Source organism: Cryptomeria japonica, chromosome 8 (assembly GCF_030272615.1).
Source record: "Cryptomeria japonica chromosome 8, Sugi_1.0, whole genome shotgun sequence".
In the NCBI taxonomy this organism is placed as follows: Eukaryota; Viridiplantae; Streptophyta; class Pinopsida; order Cupressales; family Cupressaceae; genus Cryptomeria; species Cryptomeria japonica.
In genome coordinates, this window is record NC_081412.1 from 577,304,032 (window position 1) to 577,310,538 (window position 6,507).

Sequence of the window (6,507 nt, forward strand, 5' to 3'; positions counted from 1 at the left end):
GAGCTTTCTGGCACTTCAATCGATTCGTTAATAAGACACATGGTTCTCAAGTTACGGCCTTTGGAAGTTTTTACTCCTAAAATAGGAAATATAAAACATATTGAACACATAAAAGAGTTGTAAAAGGGAGGGACACATGTTGATTTGTGTTTTAGCACGTTGTAGGGAATCTATAAGTGAGATAAGGATGGCTCTTCTTTATTGGGTGGTTTTATCCCATGGTTTTGTAATACCATTTGATGGTTTCTTGTATTGTATCTACTATATATGAGGTACATGAGATAGAGGTTATGTGCAAGAGTCTTATGATGATTGAGTTACCTTCGAGTCTCTAATTTGTGGTACTTCTGTGAAGATATTTCTCTATAAGTATATTGTAATTTGTTGTTGATTATTGAATAATATATTGAGCTGCTTTTGGAGTGTAGGGTTTTTTTTCCCAAAAGGGTTTTCCCCACATAAATAAATATGTTACTGTGTTCTGGTATGCATGATATTTGGATTATTTATGTTAATTTTCAGTAGCTATTGTAATGATTTGAATTTTTTTTTTGCATCGTCCTCTTCTCAAGGTTAGTGTAGGAAGTTGTTCTGCTACTTAACTTCCTTAAAAATAGTATTAGAGCCTGATCTCCTTTGGTTTAGTTGTGGGTTGTTAAGGTTTTCGAAGTAATTCAGGTTTGAGTGGGAGCTTGTGTATAAGACAATTTTTTATCTTGTTACGAGAATTTTTCAGATGGCAAGTTCGTTAGGGAGAATAGGGGGAGAAATTTAATGGTAGTAATTTTGAGATGTGGAAGCTGAAGATGGAAGATTTGCTAATATATCAATATATGTGGGATGTTGTTGATGCAAATATCTCAAGACCTACAAATCTTACTTCAGCTAATCAGTTTAATGTTATGGACTGAAAACCTAAGGGTCTAATCAGATTGTGTCTTGCAGACACTATTCTTATCAATTTCCATTAAGAGAACACTACAAAGAAGTTATAGAATAAGCTTGGCGATATGTATCAAGCAAAATCTTTATTAAATCAGATTTTATTGAGGAAGAAATTATATTCAATGAAGATGGAAGAGGGTGGACAAATTGTAGACCACCTAGAAGCATTTAATATGTTGGTGGCTCAGTTGGCATCTTTCGATGTTAAGATGGATGAAGAGGAGAAATGTCAAATATTTCTTTGTTCTTTTCCTAATTTGTGGTATTCTCTTGTTATGGCTATTGTTAGTAATTTTATTGTTTTAAAGTCTAAATATGTGGTGGGTGCCCTACTTGGTGAAGATATGAAAAGGAAGGTATCCATTAGTTAGAAGGATGCCCTAACTGTTCATGGAAGACCTAAGGAAATAGGCAAGAAGAATGAGAAGTGCAATAAGTCCAAATCCAAAGGGAGATCCACATCTCCTGTAAGTCCAAATTCATATGCTAGAAATGTAGTAAACTAGGTCACATCCATAAGTACTACAAAGAAGAAAGATGGTGATGCATTCATTGCAACATTGGCTACTCATGCAGGTAATGATGCATGGTTAATTGACTCAGGTTAATCTTTTCATATGACTTCCAATAAAAGATTAGTTTTTTGAATATGAAGAATTTAATGGAGGTAAGGTGTACTTGGGTGATGATTCACATTTAGACATTCTTGGTCGAGGTAAAGTTAGGATTAGATTTCCTCATGGTAGAATAAGAAGGATTAGTGATGTGTTGCATATCCCTGGTTTAAAACAAAATTTATTATTTGTGAGAAAATTTATAGATGGAAGTCTGTAGGTAGTCTTTTCTAATGTAGGATGTAATATGATTATAGGTGATATGGTGATTACTAGAAGTGTTAGGTTTGTCACTTTGTATAATCTAGAGGCATACATTGTTGAGTGTAACAACACTTTTGTAACAAGTAAATCAATGGATACTCCATCGAAAGATTTGAGGGTTTCACCTTCAGCAGATGGATATGGTTTTTGGGCACCTAAGGGTGCTCTTTCTTCTGAAACAAAGTTACTTGGAGAGAAGACTATGTTATGGCACCAGAGACTTGGCCACATTGGAGAAAAGGGTTCGAGGGCCTGGAAAAATAAAAAACCTTATTGAAGGTTTGAATGATTGTAATCTTGACTTTGATTTTTGTGAGCATTGCATTTATGGAAAACAAAACCATGTTCAGTTTTACTCGAGTTCTCAAAACTCTTGTGGTGTTTTGGATCTTATTCATTATGATGTGTTTGGTCTTGTACATGTTCCTTCAATTGGAAAATCCACATATTATGTTTCATCTATTGATTATTCTAGTAGAAGGACATGGGTATACTTTTTCAAGAGTAATTCTGAAGTTTTTGGTCATTTTAGAGAAATTAAGGCAATGGTTTAGTTGCAGATTGGAAAAAAAATTAGTTATTTGAGGATTGATAATGGTGGTGAATTTTTCTCTATCGATTTTGATAGATTTTGTAAAGACCGTGGTATTAATAGACAGAAGATAACTCTATATTCTCCACAACAAAATGGAGTTGTAGAAAGAATGTACATGACACTGATGGAGAAGGCTAGGAGTATGTGGAGTGGTGTTGGCCTAGAACAAAATTTTTGGGCTAAATCTATTGCCACTGCTTGCTACCTGATTAGTAGGTCTTCTACATCAACTCTTGTTGTTAAAATGCTTATCGAAGCATGGTCAAGTCATAAGCCTTCATTGAGACATCTTAAATTTTTTAGTTGCGAGGAATATTCACATGTGCCAAAGGATAAGTAAACAAAGTTGGGGAACAAGGTTGTGAAATCTATCTTCATCGGTGTGATGTGGTGAAAAGTGATGAAGGGAGATCAAGTGGAAAGCTTTACTACCCTCAAAAGAGGGATAAAAGTTTCACAAAGGATTTCCTTCAACTTCTCATGCATAAAACATTTAAAAGAGGGGTTGAATTCACTAGATCCAATACCAATGGAAAGAGTTTGAATGCTAAGTGAATTGTAGGGGATTTAGAGTGTATTTGGAAAGTAAATTAACCCTCTTTCAAAATAGATAAGTTGAATTAAGAGAATTGAGACTAAGTACAGAGATGACAAAGAAGCAATTATACATTGAGATAGAGATCTGCGATGAAGTTGTACACCTGGAATTAGCAATAAAATATCGAGACGAAGCTTCCTTGCAAATCTGAGCAAAAGTTTATAGGACCGGGTTGAAGTTTCACCTAGTCCTCCAAAAAATTCTGTGCCAAAAAGGGTTTTTTCGTCTCTGAAAATGAAGCCTAAACCTACAATTACAATAGCGCACGTGCAACCTAAACACAAAAAGAAGATGAAAATGTTGTTGGGATTGGGGGTTTTCCTTTAGGTCAAATCCCATTTTCGAATTAACAAAGTAATTGAAAAATGTTGCCAGTCAATGAAAGGAAATGTTTGAAGTAAAATACAGCTCAAGAGAGGATGCAATTGAAATGTTGATGAAATTGCTTGAAATGATATGTGGAATAGCATGTCTTGAATGTTGATAGAGATCTCCTCTTCAATAGTTGAAATCTTCACTTGAATGCAACACCTAGCCTTGAAAGGAGACTTGAAATGCTCAATGTTTGAAGGAATGCTTGAATGTTTGATGACAATAATGGATACTTCTCACTTGTTCACCATACGTTTTCTTATGCAAATAGGAGGGGAAAATGCTCCTTATATACTTTCCAATTAGGGGTATTTAGCTAATTTTTTGTCTTATGCTGAAATAGGAAAAAAATTTCCCACTCACAATTGACAAGACCAATGCAAAATTTTATCAAGGGATGCCCAAAATAGGGCTAGAACAGGGGTGCCATGCCCTTGTCCTAGGTGGGACAAGGGAACCATGCCCTGTCCTACCCTAATTCGAGGAAGGCAATGACATAAAGGCAATGCGGGGTGGTAGAAAATTCAAGTTACTGATGTTTTGAGCATGTCCTAGGTCTCCATTTAGGCTCAGAGATTCCTTCACTAATGCAAAGACCCAAAAGCAGATGAAAATTGCAAGGGTATCATGTGAAAGAATACAAGTTTTGGTACCTTGTTGCATAAAAGGTAATTTATAGTAGAAGTGTTACTTTTTAGAGAAATTAAGTCTCTTCTTACATTACAGATAGAACAAACTAAGTAGGAAGATGTGATTCAATTCTCTTCTATTCTTGACAGAGTTGAATCAAGAATCCTTCATAGGAAAGAAGATGAAAAGAGCTTGTTGGTAGCAAGCAACAAGAAAACTGAGAGTGGGGAGATGAATCAGTTTTCACCAAACTGAAGAAAATTAATCACAACATTAGATCTAATCATGAACAATAATAATAGAGATAATTACCACATCAAAAAAACACATAACACATAGATGTTTGATGTAGAAAACACAGTTAATGTTAGGAATTACATGCAGAAAGTATCAATTATATACAGATAATTATAAAACACGGGAATGAGAAAACATAGAAAATAATCATAGCGAAGAGACAATATTTAACGTGGTTCACCCAATCTCGGGCTACATCCACCAAACAGAGAGTCCAATATTATTATCTAGTAAATCAAAACTGATTACAACCAACAATCTTCTTGCAACTCAGTATCGATGCATAATGATACAAATTATCTACAGAAAACCCTAACCCTTAGCCTTTTATCATGACTTATGTTGGCTATAAAATTAGGGTTGCAGCATGTCAGCCAATAGAAAAATAACACCTCAATCTCGGGCTACATCCACCAAACAGAGAGTCCAATATTATTATCCAGTAAATCAAAACTGATTACAACCAACAATCTTCTTGCAACTCAGTATCGATGCATAATGATATAAATTATCTACAGAAAACCCTAACCCTTAGCCTTTTATCATGACTTATGTTGGCTATAAAATTAGGGTTGCAGCATGTCAGCCAATAGAAAAATAACACCTCACGCCTTTATAAAATAATAAAAGTACATTTGGCCTCGCAGGGTGATGCCCCTTGACCCCAACTTGGTGGCGTTACCCCCAAACCCTTGTCAGAAAATATAGGGGGAAACTGCGCTAATAGAAGTAGGGAAAATTTAACCTCTGAGTTTGATTAGGCTCAACTTAACAATAGTTAAGGAAAAAATCACAGTGGGAACCTACCCACAATAAGATGATACTCTGTAGTAGTATGTGAAAATATTACAATGGGGAATGCACATGCATTTAGGCAAACTACCTAGAGCTCATTGCTCAAAACAACAAAGGGATACAACCTTGGAAGGCTCACCACCTTACAAAGATCGGACAACAATCCAGATTACATGAACTGAAAGAATATCATCTCCAAATGCCCAATTATAGTTCTGGTTAAGCACATTGTCTGCATAACAACCCTTTTCCTCTCTTCCACACTTCCGAATGATAGATTCACTTGTTCACATATGAAATACACTCTTAGATCATAAACACAACCACAAACATAGAACTTGCATTCTTACATCACCTATTTATACAAATCATCAGCCTTGCCATCAAGGTCATCTCAACACATAAGACCTAATTATAAAATTACATCACACAATACATAAATCCATAACCATACCAATACAATGTCAGCAAGGACATAACATGGACCCAAACCAAATCCTTGAACATGCAAAACTGCCAAATAATTTGCTAAGATCATCCACAACATGTACACCACTAAATATGTTGCAAAACATGAAGAATAACACCATACCAATAAAATATTCATTAACCCGCACCACAATCAACACACACCACCAAACCATATAGAACACAATCAAAAAAAATCAACAAGCAACACGAATTCCACCGCAATCACCACAACAACTCAAATAATAATAATCATCATTAACACCATCACCAGAGCTTAAGAACACCAACTAACAAACTGAAAGATATGCTTGCAATGTTCCAAATCATGATCCATTCGATCAACCAACGCACATGAATGTCCCAAACATGCTCCAAAATTCACAACTCATGGTATCATCTTTTGGAGCAATATGAATCAAATACCACAACTCTACAACACAAAACATTAAACAATCAATCCACATACCAAATCACACAAAATGACCAATTCACCTTATAGCATCATGAAAACCATACTAAATCAACTATAGATATGCATATCAAAACCCAATAAACCACATCAACACATCTGTAATAGATCACCCAAATCCAACTCTTTGGAACAACCAATTCTCAGCAACACAGGAATATGTTGACATCAATGACAAAACATTCAAACAAATCTAATAGAAAATGATCTCCCCCTTTGGCATTGATGTAAACATATGAATATGAAAAAAAAACAATGCAAAGAAAGAAATTGACATTCAACAATTTCCCAAAACTCTCAAAAATCTCCCTCTATGATCAACATAGCATATGGTAGTTTTTTACATGCATCTATGCCCCTTTGACAACAATGCCAAAGACGTATACAAAACATTTTTCTCACTTAAAAATTATCTCATGCATCTCTCCTCCTATGGAGATCCAATATTTCTCCCTTG